The sequence below is a fragment of the Podarcis liolepis genome (genome assembly GCF_965112155.1).
Source record: "Podarcis liolepis genome assembly, chromosome: 6".
In the NCBI taxonomy this organism is placed as follows: Eukaryota; Metazoa; Chordata; class Lepidosauria; order Squamata; family Lacertidae; genus Podarcis; species Podarcis liolepis.
Window position 1 is genome coordinate 44,019,993 of NC_139559.1, and position 11,215 is coordinate 44,031,207.

Genomic DNA, 11,215 nt, shown 5'->3' on the forward strand with positions numbered 1-11,215 from the left:
TAACTCTGGCTGGAATGCTCTTAGAGTTCACACAGTGTTGGCAGTCAAAAGAGGGAGCTCTGCACCAGTAGAGTGACACAAGCATCACTCCACAGGTGGCACAAGGCCAATGGACATTGTCAGGACCAAGTCAAGAGACAGCTCCACCCAATCCAATCTCCTCCAGCCTGGCACAAGCAAGGCCTGGATTGCTCTATAGGTAAATAAGTAAGCAAGATGACTGGAATCTAGCTTCTAGGATGCACCTTTTAATGAAGTCTCATTTTCTGGAGCATCTCAATCTTTCCTGAAAGCCTTGTGCAAGTTGATGGCTGTTCATTACTGCTTCACATTCTGAGTCACCTGGGGGGGGGGGAGTCTCTCCTAGTGGTCCTGGAAGAAAACCTCTCCTAGTTGTATGTAAGCATATATCCATTGTTTTATTCAGGAAAACAATTATTTATGCCAGGGTTAAAGAATTTGTCATCCTCCAGATGTTAATGGACTATGACTCTTATCATCCTTGGCCATGCTGGCTGAAGCTAATGGGAGCTGTTGTCCATCAACATCTGTAGAGCCCCTTTTTCCGCATCCCTGCCGTAGTCTGAGGGGCATCATATGTAGGCTTCTCCAGCATTTCCTCCTTATCCACAAAATACCTAATGGCTGTGTAAGTAGGATCTGATGAATAGGGTGATTATGTGCCTTCCCTTACAGAAGACAGCCCTGTCCTCTGTTGGAGGGCTGTCCAGTCCTAGTTTGGTTTACAGAGGCTTGAAGTTGCCCACCAACAGTTAGCAGCACCCGGGCAACAGACTGAGCAGGCGCACATGCCACCAAGTCTCTTCCTCATTATGGTGAGGTGTACTGTATTTATATCTGAATTATAGCCATTATATCTAAATCACCATATGGAGATCAGTGTACCCTGTTCTGGTGATGCAAATCCTCTTGTCTTGCAACGCATAGTTGGCCACCCTATTGAAAAGTCAACTTTGCATGTTGACAGTAGGTGGCTATCTATTCTTTAAAATCTGTTTTCCAAGCACTGGGGTATCTTGCTATATAATATGGATTCATCATAATCTCCATAGCACTTTAAAGCATACAAATGATACACCAGTATCATCTTACTGATAGGCCATTGAAGCATTAGGCCTAATTATTATGACGCAGCCCCTGGACCTCTGCAGGGAATAAGTGGCTTGAGAACTGCTATGGTCAATGTTGCACAGCAGTTCTGTGACAGAGCAAGCTATCGCTGCCCCCTTATCTCATCATGCTCACTTTGGCTAGAAAGAAAGGAACAGGGCTAGTGAGGCTGACAAGCTGGGTTTCTCTACTTCTACGGCTGATTGTCTGAGATTTGTTTTGCCCACCTATAATGTGAAGGGACTGGTGCGTGTCTTTCTTATGAAACACCTTTTCAAGCTTTCTGAATGCCAGTCACTGTTCAGTACTGGCCTTTTCTCTGACCATGTTTCAAGAATAGGAATGAGTTCTGAAATTGGGTCTGATGGGAGAACCTTGAGGTATGAGCATGCTTCTATACCTCAAAATCCTCTTCTCAAAAAAGAGAGGAGGGGCACTTTTATGGAGGGATATAAGATTTGCAGATAAAGTGTCCAGCATTTTTTATTATTTTATTATCTCTCACATGCAACAGCTCTAAGCATCCCCACGAGCCTAGCAAAATGCTTAAGACCCAAGTGCCTCGCTCCATGGCGTTCCCTGGCATTAGTTTATCTGCTGCCCAAGCCAAGCCTGAAATTTACACTCTCGGCTAATCCACCCAGCCACTGAAATTAATTATAGCCTCGTACATTAAAAATTAACATAACCTTTCTGGATATATATACTTATAAGCAGAGGAGCATGCTGGATTCCCTCAGCTACTGTAATTGGAGTTGCTTTTCCCCCCTTAAAGCTTCCTCTTCCACCACCTCTCTCTCTTTCTTTTTTTAAAGATGTGGACATTTGAACTCATTAATCATGGATCCTTAGAAACTGGTAAAGTTTAAGAGCCTGTAATTGCATTCTGTCCTGAAACTGTCTGTCTGTGGGGGTGAAGTGGAGGTGTGTCTTTTTCCTCATGAATATTCAAATATGCATATAAACAGAGGGGGGTTCTGAGATTTAATCAATTGCCTTGCTAGGAGACCACCTGTCAGACAGAGGCTTTCTTCCGGTTACACAATATGGTGGGTCTCTGAGAAGTCTGCAAGGCTGATGGCCTATTTCACACCCTTCAATGAAGAACATATGATTAGTTATCTTGTAGTATCACCATACAAAGAGGAATGCTTGGTTTGTGTGGGTGGGAAGTTAGCTACCTGCAGTCATGGTCACCATTCACAAACTGTTGTGCATTTGTCATGGGAGCTTTAGGAAAGAACCTCCAGCTCCATCCACACAGCAACAAATAAAGATAAAGTACCCCCTAGTAACTAAACCAGCTGTGTAGGCTAGGATTGTGGCATAAAACACCCTCTGACTATCTTTTGCACACCCCTGTGTTCCAAAAAGGCCGCAGTCTTACAATAAGAGTTTTTTTTGGGGGGGGGAATTGGTATGGCTCTGTTTAGTCTACATGCAATTTAGGCACAAGTCTCTCACAGCAAAGGGGAGTCTTTAAAAGGGACTGAATGGGAAGGGCTGTAGCTCAATAGTAGAGCATTTGCCTTTGAATGCAGAAGGTCCAAGCTTCAATCCCTGGTATCGCCAAGTAGGGTTGCAAGGGAGCCCAACCTGAAATCTTGGACAGCCACTGCCAATCAGTAAAGACAATACTGAGCTAGGGGCACCAATAGCCAGACTCAGTATAAGCCAGCTTCATATATTCTGCTGTGAGCTGGCGGAAGGTCTTGCAGTTGTGGAGATGAGTCTTTGAAATACTTCCTGAAGACTGTTATATGATAATCTGGCAGTTGTTTCAACTTTTGGCAGAAAGGGAGGAGCCACTCTGAAAACCCCTTTTTCCTTTAATGTATTAATACTCAAGGGACGCGGGTGGCTCTGTGGGTTAAACCACAGAGCCTAGGACAGTGTTTCCCAACCGGTGTTCCGCGGCACACTAGTGTGCCGCCAGACGTTGCCTGGTGTGCCGTGGGAGGGAGGCGGGCGAGTCGGGCGGTGAGACGCGGGGCGGCGGCGGCGAGCAGCGGCCGCCCAGCGCGGGGCTCTCGCCGTCTGCCTGCCTGGCTGCCTGCCTGACGCGCAAACCCCCGGCGCAGGCGCCCCGCTTGTTGACACGGGAGGGGAGGGGGGAGAGGAAACACTGCTGGTGTCGCTGCTCCTCGGCGGCGGCTCCTCCTCTCAGCCCGCCCTGCCTATATTTGCACCAATCCCCGCCCACTAAAGCATTCGCGCCTCCCAATGGGAAGCCTTGCCGGGCGGCGGGTGCTGCTGCCTGAGAGTTCTGAAGCCACGCCCACTTTCCCAGAGACTGGCGGTTCTGAGGGATCCAGGGCAGGGCCGGCGCGCGCGCGCGCGCTTCTTGCTGCCCGGGCGCTTGCTCTAATCCCGCCTTCCCTGGGAGGGAGGGATGGCGGTGGCCGCGAGCGTCCGGGGTGGGGCGCGCGCTGGCTCTCCCTGGCGGCCCCCGTGCCTGGCGTTCTATCAGTGCGCCTCCTCTCTCTTTCCCCACCCATCCTCCACGTGCTGCGCTCTAACCCGGAGTTAGAAGCAAATTAGAACACGCCCCCCGTGTGTGGTGTGTTTTTTGTGCTGCTCCTCTTTTTTTAGGGCTTTTTGGCGGCTTTTGGGATGGCGTCGAGGGGTGGCCGCCTCAGCTGCCGCCGTCCCTCAGTCCCTCGCTCTGCTGCCTCCTCCCACCCCGGCAAGGGGGAGGGAAAAAACTTTCACTTTTGTGCGTCCCTCCCGGCGTGACGCTGCGCGCTGACGTCACGGGGCGGGGCTTTAATGGTGGTGTGCCGCGAGATTTTTTTCCGGTAAACAGGTGTGCCGTTGCCCAAAAACGTTTGGGAAACACTGGCCTAGGACTTGCCGATCAGAAGGTTGGCGGTTCAAATCCCCGTAACAGGGTGAGCTCCCGTTGCTCGTTCCCTGCTCCTGCCAACCTAGCAGTTCAAAAGCACCTCAAAGTGCAAGTAGATAAATAGGTACCACTCCGGCGGGAAGGTAAACAGCGTTTCCGTGCACTGCTCTGGTTCGCTAGAAGCGGCTTAGTCATGCTGGCCACATGACCCAGAAGCTGTATGCTGGCTCCCTCGGCCAATAAAGCTAGATGAGCACTGCAACCCCAGAGTCGGCCACGACTGGACCTAATGGTCAGGGGTCCCTTTACCTTTATTAATACTCAGAAGCCTACCCTCACTTTCATTTTGTACTCTCCCTAGGCCTCTTCCCTAGACATGTCTTCTCAGAAATAAGTCCCATTGAGTTCAATAGGGTAAGTGGGCATAGGATTGCAGCCTTAACATGTGGAATCAAATTCTAGCAATCTCATAATAAGAGCAGAAACTGCATGTTGTCATCTAAAGTGAATCATGGGGTAGAAGCAAAGCAATGATGTAGAAATCTGCTTCTGAACATTTGCACTCTTGGCTCCAAGGGCCTGAGAAATGCAGGAGAGGGGTCTGTGTTGTTATGCCATGTTGTTATGATGTGTATGCCAAGTGCACCAATTCTCCCTGATTCTGTACTTCCATATTAAAGTAGATGCACCTTAAGCATGCACCAAAAGAGTACCAAAATCCTACACTTTGACTGCACTTTAACCAGTACTATTTTTCTAGGAAAGGAGGTGCTGGAACTCACCAATAATGCCTCCCTTGTTCTCTTATATAATGGCATTGAATTCTGGCGAGTTCCAGCTGAAAAAATGCCCATACTTTAACTATCCAATGAGTACGCTTAGAAGGTTAAAAGGTATTACAAGAGAGCTAATTTGAATGATCTTGAATTTGACTCAAGTTGCTAACATTCAGCAGAGACTCTGAGCTGTTTGTTCTACAAGCACACAAAGTTTTTCAATGATTTGGCCCATGGCCTCTAAGCATATCAGTAGCCTGATAAGTCCTCTCAGCTTGGGTCTTCAGGCTTATCCACACTTCTGTTTGCTCTGTTGCTTTCCCCTAGGGAAACCCAATCTTTAGTGCTTGACCCGATTGATGTTTACTCTGATTTAGCACTAAAGAGTGGTTTTCTGGGGGAAAGTGGTGGGACAAAGGCAAAATGGCTTGGACCCATGCCTAGAAAGCAGAAAACTGCTCAGACCTGTGCTTTCTAGGTGCAGAGCAAGCAGAAGTGTGGACGAGCGCTTCCCAGTGGTAATGCACACTATGTTCATTCCTGTAGGGTTCCTGATTTTCAAGAGTTTAGTCCTTTGGTTCAGTTCAGATTCCTTTATTCTCTAGGGAAGACTGACTGCATTGCCCACTGATGCTTTGCTACTTGACCTTGTCCTTTGAAATAAGAACAACACAGGGAGGAGCTGATCTGGTTGCCTCCATGTTCACCCAGATAAGTGGAACCAAAGCATATTTGGTACCAGTGCTTGACTGCACTAGACAGTGAACAGGAATTATGGTGGAGCAAATGATCAGGAAATATAATTATTGTTGCCTACCAAAATGTAAATCAACATTTGTATGCCCATTCCTTAAAAACAGGAGGGGGAGGGAGGAAGGGATAAGTGATAATGAAACAACTTTTTCATTTCCATAATATTACCCTTTAAAAAATAATGGATGAAATAGATGTTTTTCTCATAGTAAAGTATTTCACACTGAAAATAATGAAGCCCACATAATTTCAGATGAGGAGAGGGGAATTAGCAGCTCTGTTGAGCAAAATGTGGCTCATGAGGCGAAAAAACAGGCAGAGATCATTTGACGGCAGTCTCAGATCCCTTTGGATCTGGCATGTGTGTCAATCTTCTGACATTTAAGGACAATCCTGATCACTCAAGCCTCACCCATAAAGCCTCACACCGCAGGCTGCCTCCTCCACACAACAATGGTGTCCTCCCTCTCTTGGGTTCAGCATACTTCCATTTGGGTCTCCTCAGCTCCATGTTCTTCATTCCCTCCTCTTAAAAAACAAAGCCCACCATCTTTCCTCAGGCAAGCTCTTTCTTCCTCATCCACCCCTGGCCTCCCTCCTCCCTCCCTGCCTGTGCGGCTGTGCCAGAGAGAGCCTGTTCGTTTCCATTGTGCTATCTTTGGGTCCTAAATTAAAATTTATGACATCTTGAAATGAGCAGTGAGGGTAATTTTGCTTCTGAGTGAAGATGCTAATGAGTCTCCTTAATGGCGTGAATAAGGAGTTGACGGGTCGTGTGTCACTTTGCGCAGCCCGCGCCGGTGGTGTAATGGCCACAGTAAGTGTCTGTAATTATACCCTGTCTCGCTGTATTTTGGCAGCCGTTGTGGGAGAACAGGCGGCTCAGTCATATACACGGGAGGAGGGGGAAAGAGGGGAAACAGATTCCTTGTACTCCTCTCTGCATCTCTAGGGCCAGCCTTTGCTTCTGCCTACCCCTCTCCAATAAGCAGGTTTTCTGGACTTGGCCCATTGGAAGAATCAGCCTTGGATATCTCTCTTGGTTTCTCTTCTGGTTTTGTCTTCTGAGAAGGTGGGACTCCTTATGAATGCGCTGGTGCCCTCTTCTCACTCTACACCTCCTGAAGAATGGTCAGTCGCATCAGGACAAAGACCAGAAGCCACAGATCAGTTGAACTGAAAGGACACCAAGTCCATAGAAAGGCTAGGAGAATAGGAATTTATTGGAACAAAGGCTGAAAGTTTGATGTTTCTGCTTTCTGCCTTCCTTTCTCCTTCCATCCACCCTACCCCCTCACACAACCCCCCAGTTGTGACAGCAGAGCTTCCCTTCCATCTTGGCTGCAATGCTGTGACCTGCTTTTCTGGTTGACCCGAACAGATGTACTGTAGCCATTATCCATTTTTCCAAATGATGCTTTAATCAGCGTTTGCATTTTCTGTGTTTCTAAATCAAATGGTACAGTTACATTGACTAAAATGCACATACAGTTTTCAAAAGACCCATTTCTACTTTCTATGCTGCCATTAAGAACTTTCACAAGAAACACATTCTTGACTAGCAGGTATAATGGGCACTTGTGAAAACAACTTATATCCCTTCCATATTTCACAAAACAAGTGCAGAACAGTTTCCTCCATCTTATGATTGCAGATGGGTCTTCCTAACCTCTACACAACCCTTTGGGAGAGATGTCTTCTGCTACTACAATTCAATATAGCAAGCCAAAGCAGTCACATGACAGAGGGAGATGATTTCCCTACCTGGTTTCATGCTTCTGATAACAAGTGACTTCCAGATGACCTGTTTATTGAGCATTTAGCCTGATTAGTTTGCAAAAAAGTATGCAGGAAATTTAAGAGGACACCAGCCATTTACTGAACATTCTCATTTGTCTGCAAGGAGGTCGTACAAGCCAACCACTATTATCACACACAAAGTGAACTCCAGCTATTGCTGTCTGTCTTGCTACATTTCATCTGCAGACTAGACTAGACACCAGCTGACAAATCCTTGCAGCCTGCCACAGAACTCCTACAAGGTGCAAAGTATTCTGGGAAACATCATCAGGTATGACCTTAGTTCATAATGGGTACTGGTCAAACCTGTCAGGCCTGAGTGTGTGCTCTAGACCATACACAGCATTCCTCTGCACCTGAACACTATAGAGGAAGACCAGTCATGAATGGGCAAGCTGCCTTTTCCACTAATTTATCATTGAGGAACCCCCAACTAAGCTTTTGAGGAGCCTCAGAGCTTCTCTGTAAGGATGAGAGTAAGTCCTTTAGTAGCTTAGCAGAATGATGGGCTTGTATTAAGATTCAAACCAAGTCAGGAGCATTATTATAAGTAATAAAGCATTTACAAAAACAATATAGAGGTCTATATAGGCTGCTGTTTGCATCAACAGTAGGTTTGCCTGACTTTGTTATGATGATATCCAAAAGTTACAGGTTACATATCTAGGTCTTAGAAAAGACCTTAGAAGAGACCTCTTGCTGGAGAGCAACAACAAGCAAAGTTCAGTGTGATTGCATATGAAGACAGTTTAAAAGCACAGGAACCACGCCTGAGTCTGGGATTTGGCCACTTTATAGCAAGACGCTGCTGCTGATTTATTAGTCACTTTCCTCACAAAAGTGAGCCAAAGAGACTTACAAGATTACCTGGAAATTTGAAAATGCTGCCATCATTTGTTACTGCTGTCAAGGAACCCAATAAAAATATAGGAGCATAATAAGCTGCCCTATGCCAGGTCAAAGATCAAAGAGAGGACACTTACGTTGGTTGCGCTAAGAGGAAAAGGAACACACCACACACTGATGACCCATTTAGCAATTCACAACGCATAAAGAAGGCAGAATTTTTCATATTATCCAGCTTAAGTCAGAAAGGAACATCAAAGGGATGATACTGACAGGTGTTAAAAGGTGGCATTTCCATTCCTCTTTATAGTTATATTTAATATATAAACTGGTGGAGTGTGGGCTTCCCTTCTGGAATGGCTGACCGGAGACCCGTAAGATTCAACATTATAATGTTGTGAATGTAGCATATGATTTCAGATATAGGATGCTGCCATATCTGTGGCAGGAGATGCAAGTTCATTTCTTGTCCAATATGTCTAGTGTTTATCAGATTCTCCCAAGATTTCTGGTGCAGATTTTTACAAACAGATCATCTTCCCACTGTGTATGTTAATAATTTGACACGGGGAGAGGTGCACTCCCGTGCCTCTCCTTTCCCTAGGCTCCCCCCAAAATGGGGAGCTGTCACAGTCTTGCAACCCTGGTTGACATCAACAGCAGCACATCACATTTAAAAGGCAGTTTTCTCTTGGTTGTTCTTCCAGCAACTTTTCTCATGGGGCATGGGAAGAGCTAAGTCAATTATTCACACATCTTCCCCTATTATCACCTGTACCGCCCAAGAAAACTGTTTCCTTTTAAAATCCAAAATGCATGGAGGCAGACTTGAATAACTACATTTCCCTGCTTAAAAATTGACTCTTAGTGCCACATCACATGGATCATATTCGTCCTGCTTCTAATAACCAAACAAAATGCTCACCTGCCCAGATCCCAGGAATTTCAATATCTCATTCCATTAAAGACACAGGAAAGACAAACCAGGAAGGCTTTGCTGGGGCTGATGGGAATTGTAGTCCAAAACAGCAGCAGGTTAGGGGGTGCTGAACTAGACCAAGGTCTCCCTTTAACTACTCAGTGACATCCCTGGGCAGCTGCAAGCTCTTTTTATGTCAGTGGCGCACACTGCTCCAGTTGCCTTGGCATTTTGCCAGTCAAACCTCTCTGAGGGGCAAAATTTGGGCAACCCCTGTCTCCCCACCTCCAGGTTCTGCAAGCCGAGATCCTTATCCGGACAATTACAAAATGAAACCCTCTTTCTACTAATTCCATCTGTCATGGGAAAACACAGATGCCAATGGATCTGTGCCGAGGAGATTGGGCACATCAGAGAGAGGCAGCTTCCCACGGAAATCAATAAAAGTGTCTATTACAGAGATACAAGCCGCAGTGTTTTAGAGGACAATATCAATAAACTCTGGAGAGCTGTTCACACACTCAAATCGGAGGTTGGCAAGCAGATTGCTTCCCTGCGTCGGAGAGATCACGGCCATTGAAATATTGAAGTACTTGCATATAAACTGCTCTTTCAAGTATTTTTGACAAGGGTACTAATTAAATCTTAATTGACACTGCACTAATTAGCTTCTTAATTACATGGAACCACATAATTAGCAGCACACTCTGCACTAATTGTTAATTAGGAAAACCAGGCCTCCCCCCCTTCCCACTCCCCCTGTTGTCTTTTTTAACTAAAGAGCCTCTTGTATAAGAGAGGCTTGAGGAACAATAGGACTGGTAAATCCCTCTACAGAGAAAGGAGCTGCTGCTCTGGTCTCTGCCTTTGCTGCACCAGCTCCGCTGCTGTTGCGCTGAAGGATGGGAGTTGGGAGGATGGGCTCAGAAGGCGCCCTACTTGTACGGAGCTGGAGCTCTTCCAGGGAAAGGTGCTCCGACCACTAGTGACACTTGCCAGCTGCTCCTGAATGATTGAAGGGTTATTATTCAGAAACAGAACATAAGTCTACCATCTGGAGAGCAAGCCAATTAACCAGTCCTGTGCCGGTTTTGCACTCAGTCCTGATAGTGCCCCATGTATTGAGGCCTTTCTCAACCCAACATTCCCTTTTTTTGTATCACTGTTCCAGATCTCAGCAGTTTAACCTTCACATATGCCATATTTTTCATTTTGCTAAAAATCTCTGAAGATTATCTGCTTGCCTCCATAGAGTCACCAGAATCAAATGTTCTGTTGCATTTTTTAAATTGTTGAATTTTACATCTGGGGAGTGTGTTTTTTGCATTGTAAATCACTTGTAGATAATCAGTATGTGGCAGTTAATAAATTTAATAAATAAAAATAGTCTCCATGCATTATATTACTCATTGTAGGGGGTAGATATGTGTGTTTGATGTTTAATGCTACTCAGCCTCTTATGCACTGTGATTTATTTGTTTATTTGAAGATTGAGGGGAACAGGGTTAAAAAGTTTCTACTTGTTAAATCTTTAATCCCTTCCATGGCAACCCATATCAGCTATGGTGACCAGATGCACTAGAACAAATTGTGACTATGTAACTTTTAGAGGTTGTGTAGGAAGCTGACACAATAATCCTTTTGAAAAAAATGTTTGTCATCTCGTAGTATGGTGGGGAGGGGGAAGAGAAAAAAGCTACCTACCTCCTATAGGAACTCCTTGTTTTAATAAATACCAACAAGTCTACTTTTCCTGTTCAAAAGCTACATTAGGAGGGGGTGAGGTGGGAACATCAGGCTGCTAGGCCTAGCACAGCATTTCTTTCTAAAATGTTTGCAGGGCAAAAAGAAGCACAGTATGTTCAATAAATTTGGCCATTCTATATTTCTCCACATTTTGTCTGCATGTGAAACATGCTGATTTCACAAAGACATCCCCCCTCTGTAGATAAAAAGGGCTTAGTTTAGAAAAGAGGCCCTCACTGCTGTGAGACCCTCAGGTTGTATATCTGTGTAAATAAACCAACGTTCTTGCTGTGCTGCATCCACGGCTGAAAGAGCAGCAAAGGCACGAGAGACAACAGGGCTGATGCCAAGACAGGAAGCGATGGGAGATCTGGAGTGGAAACACCTTACGCTCTGGAG

The 11,215-nt window shown here is 45.7% G+C and overlaps 1 long non-coding RNA gene across 1 annotated transcript; it reads right to left on the minus strand.

Annotated features, from left to right (window-relative positions):
* Positions 1-6,907: 6,907 nt before the first annotated feature.
* Positions 6,908-10,906, minus strand: LOC310709548. Its single transcript, XR_014527575.1, has 2 exons — positions 7,430-10,906; positions 6,908-7,392 (listed from the first exon to the last, which is right to left on the minus strand). It is a non-coding gene; the product is annotated as an uncharacterized lncRNA (long non-coding RNA).
* Positions 10,907-11,215: the final 309 nt, after the last annotated feature.